General features: G+C 47.9%; 1 long non-coding RNA gene across 1 annotated transcript; it reads right to left on the minus strand.

The window, feature by feature from the left end:
• Positions 1 to 251: 251 nt before the first annotated feature.
• Positions 252 to 10,592, minus strand: LOC132350512 (uncharacterized). Its single transcript, XR_009497939.1, has 3 exons — positions 10,413 to 10,592; positions 3,475 to 3,631; positions 252 to 2,781 (listed from the first exon to the last, which is right to left on the minus strand). It is a non-coding gene; the product is annotated as an uncharacterized LOC132350512 (long non-coding RNA).
• Positions 10,593 to 10,895: the final 303 nt, after the last annotated feature.

Consider the following 10,895-nt stretch of genomic DNA (forward strand, 5'->3'; position numbering starts at 1 on the left):
CCCACAACTACTGAGGCTGCGCTCTAGAGCCCACGATCCACAACTGCTGAACCCACGTGCCACAACTACTGAAGCCTGCGCACCTAGAGCCCGTGCTCCGCAACAGGAGAAGCCACCGCAGGGAGAAGCCTGCGCACCGCAAAGAAGAGTTGCCCCTGCTCACTGCAACTAGAGAAAGCCCGCACTCAACAAAGAAGACCCAACATGGCCAAAAATAAATAAATACATAAATTTATAAAAAAAACCAGGAGGGTCAGACAAGGAGTTCCCCTCCCCCTGCTTGTCTGCGGCTTGAGCGTCAGGGCCCCACCACTCTGTGCAGCACTTGGTTGCATTCTTTTAATTTGGGGAAAGTCTTCCATCAGGATCCAACATTTTCTGTTTGTTTTTAGCCCAGTAATGGCATTTTTAGTGGAGTCCGTGGAAAATGGCTTTAGTTACTTGTAAATGGTGATTGGGAAAAATAATATTCTCTTACCATTTTTAAAGCCTCAGTTCTGGCAAACCCCGTGTCAGTGTTACATCATGCATGAGCACGCGTCTGCTTGAGATCTCAAGTGATGGGTCCTAATCCCCTTCCTCCAAAAAGCATCCAGCAAATGACTCATGTTCACCAGCCTCTGGCCCTATGGGAAACAGGAGTGAGAACCAAGGGTCTGACCTGGAGGCACACACAGAGTGGAGAAGACTTGCCAGGGCTTGAAGGCGGCTGGTCTTGGAGCCCCTGGCGGGCGTGAGCGGCTCCTGAGTCCTGCCTGATACCCTTTCTCTAAGCGCAGGAATGGAAGCCATGTCACTGAAGTGCTCTTGATATAATGAGGTCATGTATGCGGGAGCCCTTGCAAATTGCTTAGTGCTTTATAAACATTAAGCTCCGATATCAGTAGACCTCTATGTAGAAAATGAGGCACCTGTGTTGCTATCTTGATAACCTATAAAAAAATCTTCCTTCCTTCCCCCAGCATCTACTTCTGTTTGTTCTGTTTGCATTCGCATGCAAATTAGTCTTTTCCTCTTCAAAGGAGTCAGTTTAACCAGGGGCATTAAGTATAATTAAGTAGACATGCATTAAAATCATGCTGGCAGAAAAACAAAAAAGCGGGCCACCTGGTAGGATGTACTGCCGCTCAGAGGATGCAGGACCACTTTTACGGCTGAAGAGGGACCGTGGTGTGGTGCAGTTTCAGGGATCCTGGTTTGTGAGCATCCAGAGAAAAGTGGCTTCCTTGCCCTGAGGCGTTGGCTTGTCTAAGATATTTAGTTGAAATCAGTGTTTCCATTATTTGATCAGAAGATGTGAACAAATGGGATGATGTGGCCTTCTCATGTAGCCACCACCAGCTTCCTCTAAATGACTGTTGCCAGGTGTCGCCCTGGCCGGACTGAGCCCTTGATCATGGCAAATGAAGCTGCAGGTAGTTAAGTATATAATTGTGAGCCATTCAAGTGAAATTCCATAGAAAGTACATCATAAAGCCGGGTATTAGGCAGAATTCCTGGCAAAAGAAGACTGTTTGTAAATAGTCTTTCATTCACTTTTGGCTCACATCTGGCCCTTGTGTGCCAATCGCTGAGTGTTAAGTTTCTACGTGATCTTGAGCTCACGTGGTCTTCACGGGTATGGGTTTCTGACTGAGTAAGCTGGGTTATGTGCCCTTGGTTATAATGGGGGTCTGGGGTCCTCGGGAAAGGGGAGCAGTAGGGCACAGAAGAGGGGCTGGAGGAACCTCTGGGCACAGGTGCCCTTGCCCAGAGTAGTGGGACAGAGTGAGGCTGGGGGTCAGAGGGCAAGGCCAATCCATCAACAGTGGTCCAGGCAAGCTTGGTGCCAAGGTGCCCTGCAGTGGGTGGTATGTGGCAATGAGAGGCCACTCTCCTTCCTCCCCCTCAGGCTGTCTTGAGCTGTAGTGGCCACGTGGAGCTCAGGGAAGTGAACAAGATTGGCCCTGTGGGGTACTGAGCATGGCACCAAAGATGTCCCAAGGGCAGTGCCTAGTGACAAAGCTGGAAAGATGGGTCAATAGACAAGGTCAGAAGAGGGAATGTCTGGGCTCAGCAACAAAGGCCAGGGTGGAAACAACAGAACGGGAGTGAGAGAACCCAGGAGGTTGGAACAAATATTAGGGCCCTGGAGAGACTCCCTGTGGTCTGGAGCAAAGCCACAGGACTGAAGCTTCCAGAGAGCCTGCAGCATTGGGCTTGGGTGGAGAGGAAGCCGTTAGGGACATTGCGCTGCTTTGGACACTTCCAGGGGATGCAGACCATGAGTCACTGAAGGGTGAGTCCAGAGCCCTCGGATTCCCAGCAGCCTCACGTCCGAGCCTGGGGACCTGGGACGCAGCAGCTGGCCTCCTGCAGGAGGGGTCCAAGGGCTGGGCAGGGCACCCAGCCCCAGCCCTGACCATGAATGGCGATTGGAGTGAGAGCAGGGCTGCAGTCACAGGGAAGTTGGGCTTCTAGACAGAGCAGCTGGGCAATCCAGGGCAGGAGGTCAACGAGTGCTATGCACTCAATGTGTGTGTCCCCCCAGACTCATGTATTGGAACCCCAATCCCCAGCGTGATGGTATTAGGAGGCAGGGTCTTCAGGAGGTGATGATGTCAGGAGGGTGGAGCCCCCATGGTGGGATTAGTGCCCTTATAAGAAGACTTGAGAGAGCGTGCTTCATCTCTCTGCCACGTGAGGATATGGGGAGAGGGCAGCCGTCTACACACCAGGAAGCAGCCCTCACCAGACACCGGATCTGCCGGCACCTTGATCTTGGACTTCCAGCCTCCAGAACTGTGAGAAATAAACACTTGCTGTTTAAGCCCCCCAGTCTGTGGTATTTGCTATGGCAGCCTGAGCTGACCAAAGCTGGGGGCAGGGAGCCCAGCATCTGGGGTGGGGGGAACCCAGGGGACACTGTCAGCCTCCTCCTGACATCGGGATCCCCTCAACACCCGGCTGTGGGATCCTGAACTCAAGTGCAGTCTGTGTCCCAAATGGCCTGCACATCTCCCCAGGGCTGCCTTTGCATCCTGTCTATAACTCGCAGCACTGCCGGCTCTGGCCTGGATGACCAGCAGTAGCCCCTCACTGGTCTCCCGTGTCCACATCGACCCTCGGGTCCATGCTTCAGACCAAGGCCTCATCGGCTGATCAGCAGATCTAACCACAACACTCCTTAAAACCCTTCTGTCACTTGGATAATTCCAGTACTCTCCCAAGCCAGGCACAGCCCGGCGCCTTCTTCCCCACCAGCCTGTCGCCCTGCCCTCTGAGCTTTCACCAGGCTGGCCTCTCCCTCAGTGCTGCTCTGCCTTCGAGGTCTATGAAATGCCTCCTTCTTATCTTGGCTGAAACGTCCTCCTCTCTGGCCCCTAAGGAGACCCCTTATCTCAGGTCCTGCTCTTCTCCGTGTAGCCCTCCCAATGGTGGACGTCCAGCAACATGCTGGGCGCCTGGCAAAGGCAGGCTGTGTCTGCCACTCACCACCATCCCAGGGTGACCCCTGCACTTGCATGGTGAGCGCTCACTGGGCCGATCAGCAAGCAGATGAGGATCATCAATATAGTGGAATATTACGCAGCAGTGAAAAGGAACAGCTCTGACACTCGCAACCACGCAGATGAGTCTCAAGATGATCAGCCTGAGTGAGAGAAGCCAGACATGAGAGGACACACTGTATTATTCCACCTAGGTAAAATTCTAGAAAATTCAAACGCAACTTTAGAGACAGAAGCAGGTTAGTGGTTGCCTGAGGTGAGGGGTGGAGAGGGGGTGGAGAGTGACGGGGCAGGAGGGAATGTTCTGGAGTGAGACGGTGCAGTCTGTGTCTCTGCTAAGACAGTGGTGTCAAAGCTCATTAAATTACACACTTTAAATGAACACAGCTCAGTCAGCTCTACCCACCACCAGAGCCTCCCATCAAGCCTCTTAGATAGCCTCAACCACCAGAGGGCAGACAACAGAAGCAAGAAAAACTATAATCCTGCAGCCTGTGGACCAAAAACCACAGTTACAGAAAGATAGAGAAGATGAAAAGGCAGAGGGCTATGTCCCAGATGAAGGAACAAGATAAAACCCCAGAAAAACAACTAAATGAAGTGGAGATAGGCAACCTTCCAGAAAAAGAATTCAGAATAATGATAGTGAAGATGATCCAGGACCTCGGAATAAGAATGGAGGCAAAGATTGAGAAGATGCAAGAAATGATTAACAAAGACCTAGAAGAATTAAAGAACAAACAAACAGAGATGACCAATACAATAACTGAAATGAAAACTACACTAGAAGGAATCAATAGCAGAATAACTGAGGCAGAAGAACGGATAAGTGACCTGGAAGACAGAATGATGGAATTCACTGCTGCAGAACAGAATAAAGAAAAAAGAATGAAAAGAAATGAAGACAGCCTAAGAGACCTCTGGGACAACATTAAACGCAACAACATTCGCATTATAGGGGTCCCAGAAGGAGAAGAGAGAGAGAAAGGACCAGAGAAAATATTTGAAGAGATTATAGTCGAAAACTTCCCTAACATGGGAAAGGAAATAGCCACCCAGGTCCAGGAAGCGCAGAGAGTCCCATACAGGATAAACCCAAGGAGAAACACGCCGAGACACATAGTAATCAAAGTGGCAAAAATTAAAGACAAAGAAAAATTATTGAAAGCAGCAAGGGAAAAACGACAAATAACATACAAGGGAACTCCCATAAGGTTAACAGCTGATTTCTCAGCAGAAACTCTGCAAGCCAGAAGGGAGTGGCAGGATATACTTAAAGTGATGAAAGGGAAGAACCTACAACCAAGATTACTCTACCCGGCAAGGATCTCATTTAGATTTGATGGAGAAATCAAAAGCTTTACAGACAAGCAAAAGCTAAGAGAATTCAGCACCACCAAACCAGCTCTACAACAAATGCTAAAGGAACTTCTCTAAGTGGGAAACACAAGAGAAGAAAAGGACCTACAAAAACAAACCCAAAACAATTAAGAAAATGGTCATAGGAACATACATATCGATTATTACCTTAAACGTGAATGGATTAAATGCCCCAACCAAAAGACATAGACTGGCTGAATGGATACAAAAACAAGACCCATATATATGCTGTCTACAAGAGACCCACTTTAGACCTAGGGACACATACAGACTGAAAGTGAGGGGATGGAAAAAGATATTCCATGCAAATGGAAATCAAAAGAAAGCTGGAGTAGCTATACTCATATCAGATAAAATAGACTTTAAAATAAAGAATGTTACAAGAGACAAGGAAGGACACTACATAATGATCCAGGGATCAATCCAAGAAGAAGATATAACAATTATAAATATATATGCACCCAACATAGGAGCACCTCAATACATAAGGCAACTGCTAACAGCTATAAAAGAGGAAATCGACAGTAACACAATAATAGTGGGGGACTTTAACACCTCACTTACACCAATGGACAGATCATCCAAAATGAAAATAAATAAGGAAACAGAAGCTTTAAATGACACAATAGACCAGATAGATTTAATTGATATATATCGGACATTCCATCCAAAAACAGCAGATTACACGTTCTTCTCAAGTGCGCACGGAACATTCTCCAAGATAGATCACATCTTGGGTCACAAATCAAGCCTCAGTAAATTTAAGAAAATTGAAATCATATCAAGCATCTTTTCTGACCACAATGCTATGAGATTAGAAATGAATTACAGGGAAAAAAACGTAAAAAGGACAAACACATGGAGGCTAAACAATACGTTACTAAATAACCAAGAGATCACTGAAGAAATCAAAGAGGAAATCAAAAAATACCTAGAGACAAATGACAATGAAAACACAACGACCCAAAACCTATGGGATGCAGCAAAAGCAGTTCTAAGAGGGAAGTTTATAGCTATACAAGCCTACCTAAAGAAACAAGAAAAAGCTCAAGTAAACAATCTAACCTTACACTTAAAGAAACTAGAGAAAGAAGAACAAACAAAACCCAAAGTTAGCAGAAGGAAAGAAATCATAAAGATCAGAGCAGAAATAAATGAAATAGAAACAAAGAAAACAATAGCAAAGATCAATAAAACTAAAAGTTGGTTCTTTGAGAAGATAAACAAAATTGATAAGCCATTAGCCAGACTCATCAAGAAAAAGAGGGAGAGGACTCAAATCAATAAAATCAGAAAAAAAAAAAAAAAAAAAGAAAAAAAAAAAAAAAGAACACAGCTTACTGTACATGAATTATATCTTTAAAGAGCTGACTAATTTTTTTAAGTTTAAAAATGTTGCCAAATGTCCTAATTAATGCCAGTGGACACTCATTGCCTCCATCAAGTCTAAACCCAGAGTTATACCCAGACCAACAACACTGGCCCGACAATAACCACCCTAGATCTGACCACGCCTTGCCCTGCACCTGGCCTGCCATGTGACCGCAGTCAGTCCGTGTGACAGCCCTCTGAGGTGGCATCTGAGACTCTGCTCTTGCAGCCCTGCCCACCCTCTGCCCTGGCATCCCTGGTGTAGCTCACGTCCAGCCTTGTGGCCGGAGCCCCTTGGACGAGGGTGCACCTGGCTGTAGGGCTCAGGCATGTGCCCCGGGGCAGCCTGGTACAGCCCGGTCTCTGCAGGGCACTGAGAAGGGTGTGGGTGACATGGACAGGAGCAGGTGCTGAGCGGGCTGAGTTTCCTTCTCTGAGCCGGCAGCTGCCTCGACAAGAGGGGTCCAGGAGGTGGTAAAAATGGGGAAGCACAACCGTGGCAGGTGTGTGTTCCCTGGACAGTCCTCACCTTATAGGATACTCTCTGGCCCATTTTCAAAGGAAAAATATATTTAAAGTGGCCGCCAACCCATAGACACTCATTAAACACTAGCGTAAGAAAAATGAAAAAGACAGAGATCAAGAACCAGTTGAGGTTTAGACGCAGAGCGCTGGGGAACTAAAAATGATTCTCCAAGAAGTCTGGGCTAGCAAGAATGGATGTAATTTAGTAGTAAAAGTGGTGTTTGTCTTGATGTGAAAGCAAAAATGGTTCTAATTGTCCCATTAAAGGATTGCCCCATTTGTTCAAAGGAAGAAACATCTTCCTGTCATTCATTCTATTGGGGATGCGTTTAAGTGACTGAATAACATAATGGACAAAGTGGTGTCACAAAAGATCCAGACACTGTCATACAGCCACTTACAGCAAAACTTGATAAAAGGTTAAGCTTCTATTCTTAGAAGGTCATGTGCACAAATTAAAAGATAAGCCTGTGCTCTGTGCCCCCCCCAACCCTGAGGGCCCCTGCTGGGTTCCAGCTGGAGTTTTCTCCTAGAGCCGGATTTTTCTTCGGAGGCAATGCAGCTCCTATCTCCTGGGAGGCTGACTCCAGCGAAAGCAATCAGATGGGCTGCCCCTCATCCTTCCCTGGAGAGGGGGTCTCCTCGCTCAGCCTAACCAAGGTCTGGCTGCCCCAGCTCATCCGTGGTGGCTGGGCCAGGGGTGCTTTTATTGGACCTATTAGTTCTGAGCCCAGGGAGCAGAACACAGCTGTCAAATCATGGGGACTCCCTGGCACAGAGGCTCCTCCCACTCAGAGGCCAGCCCAGTTGGCCCTTGGTCCCCAGACTTACTTATCATCCTCTCACTGCGATTGTCAGTGATTATTACCTGGAGGAGCTGTAATACAAAGGTAGTGCTGGGGCCCCATTCCTAGGTATCCTGACTTAATTGGCCTGAGGCGGAGAACGAGTCCCAGGAAATTTCGATGTGCAGCCGGGGTTGAGAACCACGCAAAAGATGAAGGCACCTCCTCCATCCCCCTACGAGGCTGACTGTCCTTAATACAAGCAAGAGTAGGACACTGGGGAAGAAATGCTGTAAAGTTACAACCAATTTTTTCTTCTCCTCCCAGAAAAGGGAATAAACTGTGTTGGTGTTCACAAGTCATTTTCTTCTCTAAAAGGAAAAAGAATAATATTATATTTACAACATCAATCTATCCATCCATTCATTCACCCACCCACCCATCCATCCTTTCACCCATCCACCTACCCACCCACCCACCCATGCATTCATCCATCCACCCAACCACCCATCCATCCATCCACCTACCCACCCACCCATGCACTCATCCATCCATCCACCCATCCCTTCATGCATCCACCCATTTATCTATCCTTCCGTCTCACCCATATACACTGTGTATCCAAAGCCGCGCTGAGGGTGAAGGAAGAAGACTGGGCAAAACATGGGGCGGGGGTCTAAAGAGCTTGCGTTTCTCCTGATTCTGCACCCCCTAGCCAGTTGGCTTTAGGTAAGTCCCTTAATGAAGCTGGGGCACAGGCCATCTGATAAATAAGAGCATTGGACAAAAAAATCTTAAAGTAGCTCTATTTCTAGAGGTCTATGGATTTATAAGTCATGGGCTCTGCCATAAAAAGTTTGCCACATGGTTGGAGATATAAGAAACATAAATACAACAAAAAATAGGATGTCGAGGACCACATGCATCTCACTTAAGACAGGGATTCAGGGCAGAGTCCCTGCTGGCACTGCTGCTAACTGCTTTCCTCCAAGTTCTAGGGGTGTTTTCATGCACGAAGGTGAAAAAGAGCTGAAGAGCTCTTCTGAAGACCTGGCACAGCAGAGGGCATGACTTGAGCTGCTTTTGCAAGGGTGGTCATAAGCTTGTGCTGTTAACAGAAAGTATCCAAACTCTGGAAATAAGGCCAAGAGGCCTGCGTGTGTTTCCAGTATTGCCTGGAGGCTTTGTTTTATAGGCCTACCCAAGGCTTAGCCGCATTTTTAGGAGGATGGACCATTGTTTGACTCTGTTATTTACTATTAGTTAAGGGCTCAGACTCTGTGAAGTTCCATGTTACATTCTAGATATTTGTCCAGTAGAGATGAAATGATTCCCTGTTCAGTGAAAAGAGAGAACCACCAATTTATTGCCCTGCAGAACATTAACCAGATTTGTCTCAAGCATTAAAAATCTATTTTAGGGAGTCTTTCTCTATGCACTATATAAATTCTAGTACTTCAAATGCCATTTGAACCAGCATTACTGACTTCCTGGCTCCCTCCCTAATTGATGGGCTTAATACAATCTTGGGCGTGTGTTCATTCTGTTGAGAGCCATGTTTTCAACTCTCTTCAAAATTTCCCTGGGATGGCACTGACTCAGCCCTTCTCCCCCCACCCAGTGCCCTCCTGAGGGGAGTGTGCAGGACAGGGTCTCAGCTGAGAGGAGAGGAGGGGCCCTGCAAGGTGTCCTGGCCCACCTGAACTGAGCCTCCAGCACCCGCCTGTGACCCTAGCTCCGGCCTCTCTCAGAAGCGTGGCTTTGCACTGGTCATCAAGCAGGGACGGGGACCGGGGGACCAGGCTGCCTGGGACAAGCTGGGCTGCTCCTTTGTCCTCTAACCTCAGCAGCCCCACCCTGGAGACTCTGGGGGCTGGTCACCAGGAGGCAGGGGAAGCCTTTGGCACTCACATTGCCGTCCATCCTGGCTCCCGGGTGGTTGGAAGGTGCGTCCATAAAGGGGCCAGGGTGGGCATTTCAAGTTCATTGAGCTTATTTACCAGTGGAGTCTCACCCAGCAAGTTCAAAGCCCAGGGCAATGCACTGAATGCACCCCACCCCCATCAATTGACTTATACATTGATTTGGCCACAAGGTCACACAAGCAATAGCAGAGACGGAGAGACGGTGGGAGCAAAACTTGATGAAGGCAGTTTGGTAGCTCGGGGCAAGGGGGTGCGACCGCGTTCTGGGCTCTTGTGCCAATAACTCTACTCCTAAGAAGCTATGCGAAGACAAAGAATGCTGTGGAAAGATAGCCATTGGAGTTACAAAATTGGGTCAAGCCTAAATGGTCAACAACAGGGAGCTAGCTAAATAAAGAATACAGAGCCATAAAGTGGAGTGACATGTAGCCATTAAAAATAAAAAAATAATAATTTCAGTAAAAAGATAAATACTCCCATTAAAAAAAAGCCCATCAGAAAAATTCTCTCTCTCTCTCCCTCTCCCTCTCTCTCTCTCATGATCCCAATCTCCTAAAGAGAGTTTAAACGTGCATGAAAAGATGAATGGAAAACAGCAGCCAAGTAGCTGTCTCTAGCTGGTAAGAACGCAGCTGATCTCTGCTTTCTTATCTGCATTTTTACGTCTCTAACATAGGCACATCTTCAATTTATAACAGCCATGAACAGGGGAAGGTCTTTGTTCCACCTGCAGCAGGCCCTCCCTCTGTATCTGGCGGCTGTTTCGTCTGTGTGCGGTGGGCAGAGGCAACGCTCGTTTGCAGAACTCTTACACCACCAGCCTGGCTGTGTCCAGCGACCCCGCCCTTGGCCGGCCTCTGGCTGCATTGGCCCCTGACGGTGAACTAGATCCTCAGATTCTGTAACCGCTGCCACGCAAAGAGTGATGCCACACGTACATTTCAGACGGAGAACAAGGCCCAGTGTCTTCCTTCAAGCTTCCTCCATCCAGTGTCCCCAGGCAGTGGTCCTTTCCCAGCTGCTTGTCAGTTCCTGCCGCCGGGGTACGCTTGTGCTTCCAGATCTTTCCTCCTGCTCACCTGGTCCTCTGATGTCCCCTGGGCTGTCGCCCTCACCGCTCAGGCCCAAGGCCGAAATCTGTGGAGAAAAAGCTTGGACCTCCCCATGCCCGACAATTCGTGTTACACAAACAAACAAAACAGCTGTCTTGGCTGCTGAGTCTGCAGTGTCTGTGTTTAGGTCAATGGTCCCTTTACAGTTTTTCTCCAGGAACAGTGATTGGAACCTTCTTCAGTCAGGTTGTTTTCTGGAACAAAGGAACAGTCAGCATCTAAAACCCATTCAAGCCTCGGTAACAGATGAACCAAAGTCAGAGAGAGGGTCATAGTAACAGGAACAATTTAAGCAGTTCCCGGGTATCA

Source organism: Balaenoptera ricei, chromosome 16, assembly GCF_028023285.1.
Source record: "Balaenoptera ricei isolate mBalRic1 chromosome 16, mBalRic1.hap2, whole genome shotgun sequence".
Classification (NCBI taxonomy): Eukaryota; Metazoa; Chordata; class Mammalia; order Artiodactyla; family Balaenopteridae; genus Balaenoptera; species Balaenoptera ricei.